Genomic DNA, 15,075 nt, shown 5'->3' with positions numbered 1-15,075 from the left:
GATCTGAAGTCCTCACAGATGTTACTTCCTGGGCATAACCTTATTTAATGTTTTGCTTTCATTGTGTTTATTATTCTATGGTTTTATTCTATTTTGGGCAGTTGTTAACTAGTCAAAAGTTTAAAAGCCTTCTTCAAAAGTGAAATAATTTTCGGCCAGGCATGCTGGCTCACACTTGTAATCCCAGTATTTGGGAGGCTGAAGCAGGAGGATCGTGAGGGTTCGAAGCCAGCCTCAGTTACTTAGGCTTTCAGCAATTTAGCGAGACTGTTTCCAAATAAAATATACAATAGGTCTAGGAATGTAGCCTGGGGGTAGAAAGCCCCTAGGTTCCATCCTCAGTACCATACACACATAAAAAGAAAGAAAAGTATTTTTATGAGGGTGTGCCAAAATCAAGGTGACTTGAAGCCTGGAAATATGGCTTCCTTTGCGGTTCTTGCTGCTGGTGGGGATGCAGTTCACATTTTTGACCAGTAGGTGGCACCCCAGACTTATTTTTGCTGTTGGAACTTGGAGGCTGGAGTGACTGGTGGATGACGGGCCTGGGGAAGGTAGTTGTGCTAGAGGTCTCTTGTAGACCTTCGGGCCTGCTAACACATAGGAGGAGCTTGGCATTTTACAGAGTGCCTCTATACGCATCTTCAGGTGGTTGTCACAGTCACCCCTAGAGATGGGGAATATCCCTAATACCCCATTTTACAGGGAGGAATAGAAGGGTGAAGAGTTCGCTCCGTCTGGCCACCTCAGCCTGTTTTGCTGACTGAATTCTTTTGTGTATCTCATTTATGTACTAGTAAAAAAGTACAGCCCTTGAGCTGGCGATATAGTTCAGTGGTGGAATACTTGCAGATCCGTGGCTTTTGTCCCCAAACCTCAAAGGGGGCTACAGCCCTCACCCCACAGGATTTGTAGCCACGGTGTGTTGGTGCACACCTGTACTTGAGACGCTGAGACGGGAGCATAGCGGGTCTGAGGCCAGCCCTGATAACTTGTCAAGTTCCTGAAGTAAATACGTAAATCGGAGAAAATATGTCACTGGTGGTTCGGACATTTGGAGGATTCAGTTCAGGATAATCTGTTCTGAAACAGCATCAATGCAGGGATGGCTGACCCCTGTTCCCGATCTTGGCTGCCAGAGCTGAAGGCAGAAGAGTGCGGGGGCCGCTGTGGCTGTAACACGGGCCGCCGACCTCGGCTCCCACGCCTGGCTGTGAAGGGGATAATAACTGGGTGCCGCCTCCCGGGCCTCTTTCATCTGAGGAGTTCAAAGCGCCTCACCTCCATTAATACCCTGTGCAGTAGGTGGGAAGTACCCACAGCAAGCCAGGGAAACTGAGGCCAGGAGGCAGGGCCTGGGGCTGGCTGTGAGTCACCTGTGGGGCCTGGAGCCTAGGAATTCTGACGCCCAGGCTGCTGGACGAGTCCCTCAGCAGCGCGTGAGGGTGGGTGCTGTTTTTAAACAGTACCAAAAGCTGCAGTCATGGGTTTTAATGCTTACCCATCACAGAGGCACCCACTCTCACCAAAAACCAGCTCACAGATGTGGGGTTGGCCGGCGTCCTTTATAACTTTATGGCCTCGTAGCCAAACATCCTGGACATCTATTCTCTGTAGTCATGGAGTGTTGATGGATAGAAATGATCCAAAACTATTTTCAAGGCTTGCTGTGACAGCAGAGGTATTTTCTTTCTCAATAAATGTAGTTTCTGATAGCAAAATTATTTCTGTTCATTGTGTATACAACTAAAGTAATGGGAAGGGGAAAGTACGATGCCAAAAGGGAGAGCTACCTGGGTTCCGAGCAAGGCGCCTTCAGTGTGAAGTGTTCAGGGTAAAACACCTCCAAGCCAGGCGTGGTGGTGCCTACCTGTATTCCCCATACTTTGGAGGCTGAGACAGGACTGTAGGTTCACAGGCAGCCTCAGTGAGGAACGAGACGCTCACCCTAATGAGACCCTGTTTCAAGACAATAAAATATGTCTGGGGATGGAGCTCAGAGGAAGAATGCCCCTGGGTTCAGTCCCCAGTACCACGGGGCGTGGTGGTGCCCACTTGTAATCCTAGTACTTGGGAGGCTGAGACAGGAGAATAACAGGTTCAAGGACAGCCTCAGTAAGTACTGAGATTTCCATCAACCTAGTGACACTTCATTTCCAAACAAACAAAAATTCTAAAAAGGACTGGGAGTGTATCTCAGAGATAGATACCCTAGGCTCATAAACTGGGCTTGGTGGTGCATGCTTGTAATCCCAGTATTTAGAAGGCTGAGGCAGGTGGTTCACAGGTTCTAGGAGAGCCTCAGCAAGTAGACTCATCAACCTAGTGAGACCCTGTTACAAAATACAAATAAAATAGGGCTGGGGATGTAGCTTGGAAGTAGAATGCCCCTGGGTTCAATTCTTAGTGCCACAAAAACAAAAAGACTGTCTTCCAGTGTGGCTGGCATAGGGTAACCAACCTCACAACCTCAGGAGAATTTTTCTTTTGGTACTGGGGATTGAGTCCAGGGTCATTCTATTTCCTTTATTTTTATTTATTTTTATTTATTTTTTGGTGGTACTGGGGGTGGAACCTAGGGGTTTTCTACCTCTGGACTATACTCTCAGATCTATTTTATATTTTATTTGGAAACAGGGTCTCACTAAGTTGCCGAGAGCCTCACTAAATAGCTGAGACTGGCTTCGAACCTGTGCGATCCTCCTGTCTCAGCCTCCCAAGTGCGGGGATTACAAGCATGCTCCACCACACCCGGCTATCTTCTTTATTTTGAAACAGATTCTCACTGAATTGCTGAGACTGGCCTCGAATCTGCTATCCTCTTGTCTCAGCCTTCCAAGTATTAGGATTACTGGCATGTACCACTGTATCTGGTGGTTGTAGCTTTTTTCAGTTATGCTATTTCTTGTCATTAAAAAATATAGAAAGCTGGGTGTGGTGGCACACACTTGTAATCCCAGCATTCAGGAGGCTGAGACTGGAGGATTGCAGTTCGCAGAGAGCCTCAGCTACTTAGTGAGGCGCTCTATAACTTAGACCCTGTTTCAAAATAAAGAATAAAAGCCGGGCGCACACTTGTAATCCCCGCGCTTGGGAGGCTGAGACAATAGGATCGCGCAGGTTCGAAGCCAGCCTCAGCTACTTAGTGAGGCTCTCAGCAACTTAGTGAGACCCTGTTTCCAAATAAAATATAAAAAAGGTCTCGGAGTATAGCCCAGAGGTAGAAAGCCTCTGGGTTCCACCCCCAGTACCACCAAAAAAATAAAAAACAGGGCAGGGGGTGTTGCTCGGAGGTTGAATGCCCCTGGGTTTCATCTCCAGACCAGCAAAATTAGATGATAGATAGATCATACATACATACATACATACATACATACATCTGAGTTGGGCTTGTAATCCCAGCATTTGGGGCTGAGACAGTAGGATCATGGTTCGCAAACAGCCTCAGCTACTTAGGCCTTATGCAACTCAGACCCTGTTTCCAAAAAAAGAATAAAAAATAGGGCTAGGGGTATAAATGGGAGGACGAATGCTCCTGAGTTCCATTCCCAGTACTGCAAATATATATATTTTATATATTTTTTATATTTATTTATTGCAGTACTGGGGATGGAACCTGGGGCATTCTACCTCCGAGCGACACCCCCAGCCCTATTTTTTATTCTTAATTTTAAAACAGGATCTCACTGAGTTGCAAAGGGCGACACTAAGTAGCTGAGGCTGGCTTCAAACCTGCGCAACCCTCCTGTCTCAGCCTCCCACACGCCCAGCTATTTAATATTTTTTACACACACACACACACCCATACCCTTCTTTCTGGCGGTGATGACCTCCCTGTGAGAACTTGCCTCTCCCAAAGGATCTCCTTCATCCCTCTCCAGAAGAGGAAACACAAGAAGTGCCTGGTGCAGAGCCTTACCCCTCCTTCATGAACATGAAATGTTCAGGATGCTACGAAGTCACCACAGCCCAGAACCACGCACGAACCATAGTTTTGTGTACTGGCTGCTCCACTGTCAACCTACAGGAGGAAAAGCGCGGCTCACAGAAGGGTGTTCCTTCAGGAGGAAGCGGCACCGTAAACCAAGATGAGTGGGAAACCATCCTGATAAACACTCATACCCTTTTTAATGTGTACATCATAATATTTGGTGGTCTGGCTACAGCCTTGTTTACCTATCTGGGTTCCCGTGGTATAAGTCAGTAAAAATGACAAGATTTGGCTCTGCAGTGGCCCCGGGGCCCGTGTGCGAGGGCTGGGCTTTGCAGAAGTGACTGGGTCATGAGAAGTGGCTGGATCTGTCTGTGAGCGAGTCCACTGATGGCTTCATAATTAGAATGAACCGTTGGAGGAGAGCGATGATCTAGGAGGTGGGACTGAGGCGGGGTGTGGGTCCTGGAGGGCCACGTCCTGCCCCTGGCCTCTTCCCCTCTTTCTTTTTTTCTTTCTTTTTTTGGGGATCTGGGGATGGAACCCAGGGGCATTCGACCTCTGAGCTACACCCCCTGCCCCATTTTTTATTTATTTTGAAACTGGGTCTCACTGAGTTGCAGAGGCCCTCACTAAGTAGCTGAGGCTGTCCACGAACCAAGATCCTCCCGTCTCGGCCTCCTGAATGCTGATTACAAGCATTGCGCCACCACGCCCGGCTTCTTTTTTTTTCTTCTCTTGTGGTATTGGGGATTGAGCACAAAGGCCTTCTACCTCTAAGCTACGCCCCACCACCACCATATTTTATTTCTCTTGCTCCTGTCCTGAGCTATCCTCCTGTCTCCACCTCCCAAGCGCGGGGATTACAGGCATGCACCACCACGCCTGGCCTGAGTCAGATTTTTAACTTATGATAAAGTCCTACAAATGAAATAGCTGACATGGTCCAGGTTCTGGATTCACATTACCACAATGCTTTCTGAGAACCACTGTACACCTCACTGATACTGTCCTCCTTCCTGAACCCCTGCTAGCCACTGGCTTAAGATCCTGCCTCTGAATCAGAAACCCTAACAGTTGGAAGATAGTGTGGAATTAGAAGAACTCATCGGGATCACAGGTCACTAGAAAGTCTCCTGGCCTGACTGAGGCTTGGGTGGAAGGGCGAGGCCGGGAGGCCACGGAGCAGCAGAGGCACACCCAGGGCCTGCAGTAGGAAATGTTCACACAGCTGGCTCACGGTAGCAAGGCTGATCCCATTAGAGTCTGTAGGAAGAAGAAACAGATTTGAGGGGTTTTCTTTCCTCTCCCAGAATCCTGAGGGGGAAGGAGTGACTGTGGCCGCCCACCCTAGCACTGCCAGGCCCCCTTCTCCATTCCCTTTTCTCAGCCCTGGCTCTCCGCTCACCCAGCCTGATCTGGTTTCCTGTCCTGTTTAGAGAACTCCAGAGTAGCAAATGCTTCCTGTGGCCGCAGGCCTGCCAGGATGAGGGAAGCCACAAGCCTCCTTTCTGCTGGGGCTGTGTAGGAGGGGAGGGGCTGGGGACCTGGGACCCAACTGGGGTGAAAAAGATGACTACTGATAAAATACAGCAAGGTTTTAAACTTTTCTTCCTCATTCCAAAGCCCTGAAGCAATGTGGAAAAGGAAGATGGGCAGCCCCTTTAAAACCATTCTAAGTAGTGCCGGGCGTGGTGGTGCACGCTTGTAATCCCCGAGCTTGGGAGGCTGAGACAGGAGGATCCCACAGGTTCAAAGCCAGCCTCAGCTACTTAGTGAGGCTCTCAGCAACTTAGTGAGACCCTGTTTCCAAATAAAATATAAAATAGGTCTGAGAGTGTAGCCTGGGGGTAGAAAGCCTCTCGGTTCCATCCCAGTACTGCAAAAATAAATAAATAAAACCATCCTAAGTAGAGATGGGCTCTGTGGCACCTGCCTATAGCCCCTGCTACTTGGGAAGCAGAGGCAGAAGGATCGTGTGTGTTTAGCATTCAAGCATGGGCCATGCAGCCAGACCCTATCTAAAAAAAAAAAAATCCCCAATACACATCAAGTCTAGCTCAGCATGCTTGCCGTGTGCAACTAGCTTCAAGCAGTGGCCCCGGTGCTCCCTTCACACATGGTGTCGCCTCTAAGTTCTTCCAGTGTTTTAATCATGGAGCATCCATGTTGCTTTGTGGAGTCAGAGAAAGAGCGAAGACAGAGTTGAAGGCAGGAGTAAGATTCCCCCAGCATTTGGGAGGCTGAGACAGGAGGATTGCTGTTCGAGGACAGCCTCAGCTACTACTCAGGCCCTAGACGTCACATGGTCTATTTGGACTAAAAGCCTCTTTTAGTCAGGCAGGGAGGTTTCAGGTTAGCTTTACTCTGGAGAAGAGAAAAGAAAGAGAAAATGTGTTTTCCTTCTTTCCTCCCTTTCCTGCTCTCCTTTCCCTCCCTCCTTTTTTGATAAATGTTTTTTGAACACCATAATTTGATCGTTAAATGCTATACCTACTCACAGATGTGAAGGCTCCACGGTTTCAAGAGCCCAGGATTTCCCTCTTATCTCTAGACAAAGAGTTAAATTTCCCAGAGCTGTAAGATTGGGTGGAGAGGAGATGAATCAGCCGCTGACACCCCAGGGTGACATACCTGTCTGCTGCCCCCACAGAAATTCCTGGCTCCTGACTCAGTGGGTACGTGAGGCTGGGGGTCTCAGGGAAAGAAACCTGCTCCCGCCCCATACAAAGCAGGGTGGGGGCAGGGTGCACCCTGAGAACAGGTTAAAAAAAAAAAAAAGAATGGAACCTAGTTAAGGAAGCCTTGAGTTGGTGAGTGAGCCAGGAAATTGGTCCTCTTCACCACCATTTAAGACAATTCCTTTTGCTCGACTCTGGGGTGGAGTTACACTGAGAGTAGAAGGAGGGAGGGGGAAAGGCTTTTTGATTCTTACAAAGTCCAGAGCAGGAGCAGGGCAGCACAGCACAAAGCAGTTGCTCTCACACTTTTTATAACTCCTGAAATTCCATTGTGCAAAGAAGACATGTGTGGCTAATTGAACCAAAGTTGTGTGGAAATGGGAAACCTGCCACCTGGGCTCCGGCTGCATGACAGCGTCTAGGGAGCCTGCTGAACACAGTTTAAAGTAGCTGTTGTAGCCGGGCGTGGTGGCGCCCGCTTGTAACCCCAGCATTCGGGAGGCTGAGACCGGAGGATCGCGGTTCGCGGACAGCCTCAGCTACTTAGTGAGGCCCTCTGCAACTCAGTGAGACCCGGTTTCAAAATAAAGAATAAAAAATAGGGCAGGAGGTGTAGCTCAGAGGTCAAATCCCCTTGGGTTCCACCCCCAGACCCGCAAAAATAAATAAATAAATAAATAATAAATAAATAAATAAATTAGCTGTTGTAAACTGGGCATGGTGGAACCTGCCTGTCATCTCGGTACTTGGAAGCTGAGAGAGGAGGATCACAGGTTCGAGGACAGTCTCAGCAAGTAATGAGCCTCTTAGCCTATGGAGACTCTGTTTCAAAATAAAAATAATATAGGGCTGGAGGCGTAGCTCAGAGGCAAAATGCCTCTGAGTTCAATACTCAGTACCCCCACAAAAAAAAAAATAGCTGTTGTAAATGGTGAGTGGTAGTATACCTATAATCCCTGTAGTGGGGGGTCTTAACCCCACGAGGATCAAGCCGGGTGTGGTGGCGCACGCTTATAATCCCAGTTCTTGGGAGGATGAGACAGGAGGATTGTGCAGGTTCAAAGCCAGCCTCAGCTACTTAGGCTCTCAGCAACTTAGACCCTGTTTCCAAATAAAGTATAAAATAGGTCTGGGAGTATAGCTCAGAGGTAGAAAGCCCCTGGATTCCACCCCTAGTATCACCAAAAAAAAAAAAAAAAAAAAATACGAGGATCAAGCTAGACATGGTGGCGCACGCTTGTAATCCCAGCATTCAGGAGGCTGAAACAGAGGATTCATGTTCGCGGACAGCCTCAGCTACTTAGTGAGGCCCTCTGCAACTCAGTGAGACCCTGTTTCAAAATAAAATATAAAAAAGAAGGCCAGGGGTGTAGCTCGGAGGTAGAATGCCCCTGGGTTCTATCCCCAGTACCACACATACAAAAAATAAATAAATAAAGATACGAGGATCACAGGTTCAAGGCCAGCCTCAGCAATTTATTTTATTTTATTTATTTTGTAGGGATGGGGATGGAATCCAGGGACATTCAAACTCCAAGCTACACTCCCTGCCCTATTTTTTATTCTTTATTTTGAAACAGGATCTCACTAAATCGCAGAGGGCCTAAGTAGCTGAGGCTGTCCACAAACCGTCATCCTCCGGTCTCAGCCTCCAAATGCTGGGATTACAAGCGTGTGCCACCATGCCCGGCTCAGCCTCAGCAATTTAGTGAGACTCTCAACAATTTAGCAAGACTGCTTCAAAGTAAAAAATAAAAAGCCGGGCAGGGTGGTGCACGCTTGTAATCCCCATGCTTGGGAGGCAGAGACAGGAGGATCATGCAGGTTCGAGCCAGCCTTGCTGGTTTAAGAGACCCTGTTTCCAAATAAAAAATATAAAAATAGGTCTGGGAGTGTATCCCAGAGATAGAAGGGTTTTCAGGAACCCCAGTACCACCAAATAAATAAATAAATAAATAAATAAATAAATAAAATACTAAGACAGGAGGATGCAGTTTGCCGCCAGCCTCAGCTACTTAGTGAGGCCCTTTGCAACACTGAAACCTTGTTTCAAAATAAAGAATAAAAAATAGGCCTGTGGGTGTAGCTGGGAGGTAGAATGCCCCTGGGTTCCATCCCCAGTACTGCAAAAAATTAAAAAATTAAAAACTAAAAATAAAAGCTAGGCATGGTGGCGCATGTCTGTAATCCCAGTACCTGGGCTGAGATTAGCCCCAGCTCAGCCTCAACAACTTAGCTAGCCTTTCAGCAACTAAGCAAAACCCTGTTTCCAAATAAAACAATCAGAGGTAGAATGCCCCTGGGTTCAATCTCTAGTATGGGGGGAAAAAAGCTTTTTAATTTAAAGATCATGGTTTTTTAATTTTACTTTTATTTATTCATTTCTTTCTTTGTTTACTTATTTATTGTGGTACTGGAGATTGAACCCAGGGGCATTCTACCTCTAAGCTACACCCCCCAGCTCTATTTTATTTTTTATTTTATTTTTGGTGGTACTAGGGGTGGAACCCAGAGGCTTTCTACCTCCGGGCTATACTCCGAGACCTTTTTTATATTTTATTTGGAAACAGGGTCTCACTAAGTTGCTGAAAGCCTCACTAAGTAGCTGAGGCTGACTTCGAACCCATGCGATCCTCCTGTCTCAGCCTCCCAAGCGCGGGGATTACAAGCGTGCGCCACCACGCCTGGCTTATTTTTTATTTTGAAACAGGGTCTCAATGAGTAGCTGAGGCTTGTGGCGAACCTGTGATCCTCCTGTCTCAGCCTCCCAAGAACTGGGATTACAAGTATGTGCCACCATGTTTTGTTTTGAGTGTGTGTGTGTGTGTGTGTGTGTGTGTGAGAGAGAGAGAGAGAGAGAGAGAGAGAGAGAGAGAGAGAGTGTGTCTTGCTTTTTTTTTTTTTTTTTTTTTTTTTTTGCAGTACTGGGGGTGGAACTCCGGGGTATTCTACCCCTGAGCTACATCCTCAGCCCCATTTTTAAATATTTTTAATTGTTTTTTTTTTTTTTTTTTTTTTTGTGTGTGTGTGTGTGTGTGTGTGTGTGTGTGGTACTGAGATTTCTGGAAACCCTTCTATCTCTGGGCTACACTTCCAGACCTGTTTTTATACTTTTTTTTTAATTTGGAAACAGGGTCTCTGAAGCCAGCGCGGCTGGCTTCGAACCTGCAGGATCGTCCTGTCTTCGCCTCCCAAGCACACCACGCCTGACAATTTTTTAAATTTTTGAAACAGCGTCTCTCTGAGTTGCAGAGGGCTTTACTAAGTAGCTAAGGCTGTCCACAAACCACCATCCTCCTGTCTCAGCCTCCCAAATGCTGGGGTTCCAAGTGTGCACCACCACGCCCGGCTTAGTATCTTGCTTCTCTGGAAGGAGGCACAGTGGGCACAGTGATCCTCCTAAGGTGCTGGTTGATTCTAAGAAGGCAGACTTGGCATCCATCACCATACCTTTGGATGACAAAGCTAGCTTGGACTTTGATTTCTGAAGTAACTATATATAAGAAAGAAAGGTAATAAAACAGTAGCTATCTTTTCTAAAGAATTTTAGATTGCAAATTTTCCCTGAACCATTTAAATTCTTGGGATGACAAGATCTTTATAAGCCCTGGGCCTTCATTTCCCAGGGGCTAATCTGGCAGAGCAGAAAAGATAGGCTGCGGTTGCATGCAGCTTGTGAGCTCAGTCTGTCTAGACAGGGCTTTCTCATCCTAGGATCAACCTTATCTCCTTTTCTAAAATGGAGGATCTGGTACTAACCTATTATCCACACATTTGTTTTATTATGATGATTTTTGTGCGTGTGATACTGGGGATGGAATCCAAGGACATTCTGTCTCCAAGCTACACCTCCAGCTCTATTACTTTTACTTGGAAAGAGAGTCTGGCTAAGTTTGCGAGGGCTTCACTAAATTGCTGAGACTGGCCCCAAACCTGCAATCCTCTTGTCTCCGCCTCCCCAGTACTAGGATTATAAGCATGCCCCATTATGCTTGGCTTGTGCACATACTTGAAAGGATGGTTTTAAATCCAAGTTCTAAATTGGATGTGGTGGCACACGCCTGTAATCCCAGCGCTTGGAGGGCTGAGATAAGAGGATCGCAAATGTGAGGACAGGCTCAAGAACCTTGCAAGACCCTGTTTCAAAATGAACAAATTAGCCAGGTGTGGTGGCGCACGCTTGTAATCCCCGTGCTTGAGAGGCTGAGACAGGAGGATTGCACAGGTTCAAAGCCAGCCTCAGCTACTTAGTGAGGCTTTCAGCAACTTAGTGAGACCCTGTTTCCAAATAAATAAAAAATAGGTCTGGGAGTATAGCCTGGAGGTAGGAAGCCTCTGGGTTCCACCCCCAGTACCAGCAAAAAAAAAAAAAAAAAGAACAAATTAGAAAGGGCTAGGAGTCACCTTGGAAGTAGAATGTCCCTGGGTTCAATCCCCAATACAAATAATACTAATACTACTACTACTAATAATAATAATAATAAATAAACAAATCCAAGTTCCAAAGTTCTAGTCAGTTTGGTTGTCCACATCTGAATCCCGTACTTGGAAAGCTGAGACAGAAGGATCACAGGTTCGTGGCCAGCCTCACCTACTTAGTGAGGCCCTCCATAACTTAGTGAGACCCTGTTTAAAAATAAAGAATAAAAATAGGGCTGGGGGTGTGGCTGAGGCTGTCTGCGAGCCGCCATCCTCCTGTTTCAGCCTCCCGAATGCTGGGATTACAAGCATGTGCCACCACGCCAAGCTCTATCTACACTTTCTTGTTGTTGTTTTTGGTGCTAAGGGTTGAACCCAGGGACATTCTACCTTTTTTATATTTTATATTATTGAAACAGAGTCTTGCTGAATTGCTGCAGCTGACCTCAGACCAGAATCCCATCTCAGCCTCCCAAGACTGGGATTATAGGCATGGACCACTTTGCTCAACTCTATAGAGCTGGAAAGTAGAATGCCCAGCATGCACCCCACACACAAAATCTCATTTGATCTGCAACCCACAGCATATGTTTTTTTTTTTTTTTTTTTTGTGTGTGTGTGTGTGTGTGGTACTGGGGTTCCTGGAAGCTCTTCTATCTCCGAGATACACTCCCACGGGCTACACTCCCAGACCTATTTTTTAACATTTTTATGTGGAAACAGGGTCTCTTAAGCCAGCGAGGCTGGCTCCGAACCAGCACAATCCTCCTGTCTCCGCCTCCCAAGCGCGGGGATTACAAGCGCGGGCCACCACGCCCGGCTCACAGCATATGGTTTTGAAATACTTCAACACCAACACACTACTTTAGGGCAGCTCATTTCTTTCCATTTAGTACAACCATGGAGCCCAAAGACAAAAATCAGCGTCTGAGAGAAAAGAAGGAAGTTTCGTTCCCAGAGCCTACCCCATTAAGTGAAAGTTACCGGACCTGTCTGGTGAGAGAAACCAGGTCACCTCCACAGCTGAAGGGAGTCACCTGCCCGAGCTCAGTCTCTGTCAGATTTGGAACCTTGAAACCCAACACACCACCAGGAAAGAAGGGGAGATAACAGGGACCCAGAAGTATCACAGTGTCCTGTAGCTTCTCCCCTAGAATTAGAAGCTGTGTCCAGAGCCCTTCAGTTTTGAGTCCCATGGATGTGGCCAAATTCGGTCTTTAGGAAACCTGATCAGGCTGGACCGAGTTTTCTCAATCGTCTAGGTGTGGGAGTGATACCCTGCTGTCAGGCCAGCGTTCTTAGGTGGCCAGGGCAGCCTTGTCAGTAAAGCTGGGCCTCAGTGCTGGGCCTAGCTGATTGTTCTGCTTTGGGCACAGAAATGCTGGAGAAATCCTAGACTCACTGATACTGGAAGAAAATAGTTAACACTGAGTATGTACCATGGGCTATTTTTTATTTTTATTTTTTTGGTGGTCCTGGGGGTGGAACCCAGAGGCTTTCTACCTCCAGGCTCTACTCCCAGACCTTTTTTGTATTTTATTTGGAAACAGGGTCTCACTAAGTTGCTGAAAGCCTCACTAAGTAGCTGAGGCTGGCTTCGAACCTGTGTGATCCTCCTTTCTCAGTCTCCCAAGCGAGGGGATTACAAGTGTGCGCCACCACGCCCGGCTACCATGGGCTATTTTACCTGCATTTTTTTCCCCTCAAATTTCATAGCAAGAGCAGGGCGTGGTTGCGCACACTTGTAATCCCCTCACTTGGGAGGCTGAGACAGGAGGATCCCACAGGTTCGAAGCCAGCCTCAGCTACTTAGTGAGGCTCTTAGCAACTTAGTGAGACCCTGTTTCCAAATAAAATGGAAAACAGGTCTGGGAGTGTAGCCCAGAGGTAGAAGGCCCCTGGGTTCCATCCCCAATACCACACACAGACACAAAAAATTCATAGCAAGCAGAGTGTGGTGGCACACAACTATAATGGTCTTGGGAGCCTGAAAAGGGGATTGTAGGCTTGAGGCCAGCCTCAGCAATTTAGCAAACCCCTCAGCAACTAGTGAGACCCTGTTTCAAAATAAACAATAAAGTCCAGTGTGGTGGTGCACAATAGTAATGCCAGTACTTGGGAGGCTGAGACAGGAGGATCACCTTTTTCGGCCAGCATCAGCTACTTAGTGAGGTATTCTGCAACTTAGTGAGACTGTTTCAAAATAAAGAATAAAAAATAGGGCTGGGAGTATAGCTCAGAGGAAGAATGCCCCTGGGTTCAATTCCCAGTACCACAAAAACAAAGCAAATAATAATAATAACCAAAAAACTTCACATTAACTCCAAAAGGAATTAGTTGATTTTTTTTTTTTTTTTGGTAGTACTGGGGATGGAACCCAAGGGTATTCTACCTCCGCACCCCCCCACACACACCTTCCTTTTGGAGATGTGAAGGGTATTATTATTATTATTGTTTATTTTGTTTTTGTGGTAATGGGAATGGAACCCAGGGGCCTTCTACCTCTGAGCTACACTCCCAGCCCTGTTTTTTATTCTTTATTTTAAAACAGGGTCTCACTGAGTTGCAAAGGACCTCACTAAGGAGCTGAGGCTGTCGCAAACTAAGTGTGAGCCTTCTGTCTCAGCCCCCCTAATGCTGGGATTGCAAGCATGAGCCACCATGCCTGGATATTTGTTTGTTTGTTTGTTTGTTTTGGTGGTACTGGTGTTCCTGGAAGCCCTTCTACCTCCGGGTTACACTCCCAGACCTATTTTTATATTTTTTTAAAATTGGAAACAGGGTCTCTTAAGCCTGAGAGGCTGGCTTCGAACCTGTGCGATCCTCCTGTCTCCGCCTCCCAAGTGTGGGGATTACAAGTGTGCCCCACCACGCCCGGCGGTTTTTTTTTTTTTAAATTATTCTTTGTTTTAAAACAGAGTCTCACTGAATTGAACAGGGCCTCACTAAGTAGCTGAGGCTGACCGCGAACCATGATCCTCCTGTTTCAGCCTCCCATATGCTGGGATTACAAAGAGTGTGCCACCAAGACCAAGCCAAAAGGAAGTTTACTGATTTTTTTGTTTGTTTTGTTTTGGTGCTACTGGGGGTTGAACCCAGAGGCATTCTACCTCTAGCGATTGTGTGTGTGTGTGTGTGTGTGTGTGTGTGTGTGTGTGTGTGTGTATTAATGGGGATTGAAACCAGTAGTATTCTAATTCTGAGCTATATCCCAGCCCTATGTAAAAAAATTTCTTTTCAGTACTGGGGATGGAACCCAGGGCATTCTACATCCAAGCTTCCTACCCCCTGCCGTATTTTTTATTCATTTTGAAACAGGGTCTCACTAAGTTGCGGAGGGTCTCACTAAGTAGCTGAGGCTGGTCCCAAACTGCGATCTTCCTGTCTCAGCCTCCTGAACGCTAAGATTACAAAGCGTGCACCACCATGCCAGGCTAATTTGATTTTTTTTGGGGGGGGGCGGGTCTGGAGATGGAACCAAGAGGCATTTGACCTCTGAGCCACACCCTCTGCCCAATTTTTATTCTTTTGAAACAGGGTCTCAGTTGCAGAGGGCCTCACTAAGTAGCTGAGGCTGTCCGCGAACTGCGTTCCTCAGCGTGTGCCACCACGCCCGGCTCCGGCTAATTTTATTTTGAAACAGGATTTCACTAGGTCGATGAGAGTTTCAGCACTTGCTGTGGCTGTCCTCCAACCTATGATCCTCCTGTCTCAGCTTCCCAATTACTAGGATTACAAGCGTGCACCACCACGTCTGTTTTATGTTTTCATTTTGAAATAGGGTCTAAATTGCAGAGGGCTTCCCTAGGTTGGCAAAGCTGTCTCTGAACCTGTGAAGCGATTCTCCTGTCTCTGCCTCTCAAGTATTAGGATTACAAGTGTGCACTGCCAAGTCCTGCTGAAGATTGTGTATGTGTGTGTGTGTGTGTGTGTGTGTGTGTGCGCGCGCGCGCGCGCGCCCGCGTGTGTGTGGTTACTGGGGATAGATCCCAGTGGGCATTCTACCTCTGGGCTACACCCCCAGCCCTATTTTTTTTATTCTGT

The 15,075-nt window shown here is 47.0% G+C and overlaps 1 pseudogene across 1 annotated transcript; it reads left to right on the top strand.

The window, feature by feature from the left end:
- Positions 1-1,105: 1,105 nt before the first annotated feature.
- LOC308260022 (small ribosomal subunit protein eS27-like) lies at positions 1,106-4,092 on the top strand (annotated as a pseudogene). Its single transcript has 3 exons — positions 1,106-1,175; positions 1,306-1,445; positions 3,860-4,092. The product of its transcript is annotated as a small ribosomal subunit protein eS27-like (transcript).
- The last annotated feature ends 10,983 nt before the right edge of the window (positions 4,093-15,075 follow it).

This window comes from Muscardinus avellanarius (genome assembly GCF_963383645.1).
Source record: "Muscardinus avellanarius genome assembly, chromosome: 3".
NCBI classification, from domain to species: domain Eukaryota; kingdom Metazoa; phylum Chordata; class Mammalia; order Rodentia; family Gliridae; genus Muscardinus; species Muscardinus avellanarius.
The sequence above is the reverse complement of the archived record's forward strand: the minus strand, read 5'-3'. Positions and strand labels throughout refer to the sequence as shown.